We start from the raw sequence: 798 nt of genomic DNA, 5'->3' as shown, positions 1-798 counted from the left end.
CAAATGGACAACGGCGGATCAACAAAAACGAAGAAGCCTCGCGATCGCTAGGCCCACCGGTCTGATCCACTAGGCTCCAAGACTCCGAAGCGCCGGCACCAATCAACACCTCCAAGAAGGATCGCGACGATGACGACGCTGCTGCCAAGGGTTTCCCCCGGTACACGACGAGGCGATAGGAAGAGTAGCCCCGACGCCCTCCCGGAAGGTCAGGCGGCACCCACAGGCGCCACCGCGCCGGGGTCGGCCACACCGACAGGGGTTTCCCCCGATCCCAACCCGCACCTCGGGCGCTCCGGATCCCGCCACCAAACCAACCACCACCCTACGCCAACGCGGTCATGAGGCCTCCACGCCGACTCACCACGGCACCGCGAAGTGAGAACAGCACGACGAAGAATCAGAGCCGGGACTAGGGCATCAGCACCATCGGCACGCGGGAGGGCCCCACCTCCACCGTCAGCGACAGTAGCCGTCCGGACGCAATAGCAGGAGCACACCAGGCCCGTAGGCCCACAGGCCCGGCCGAGCCCTCGTGGGCCCGTAAAGCTCCCGCCTTCGCGCTGCTGCCGGCACGCCATCGACGCCGACGCCCCAAGTCCGAGCCGCTCCTCCTCCTCACCGCGTCGCAGACAACGAGACCATGCCGGGGGGCCGGCCCCCAGGGGCCCAGATGGGGCCCGACGTGCCCGGATCTGGGTCGGGGGCGCGTCGACGGCCACCCGGCACCACCACGCCGCCCCGCCGCCAAGGAGCGGCGCCGTCACCACGCCGGCCGCCGACCGCCACCGCAGGGCC

Source organism: Triticum dicoccoides, chromosome 3B (genome assembly GCF_002162155.2).
Source record: "Triticum dicoccoides isolate Atlit2015 ecotype Zavitan chromosome 3B, WEW_v2.0, whole genome shotgun sequence".
Taxonomy (NCBI): Eukaryota; Viridiplantae; Streptophyta; class Magnoliopsida; order Poales; family Poaceae; genus Triticum; species Triticum dicoccoides.
This window is presented reverse-complemented; position numbering follows the sequence as displayed.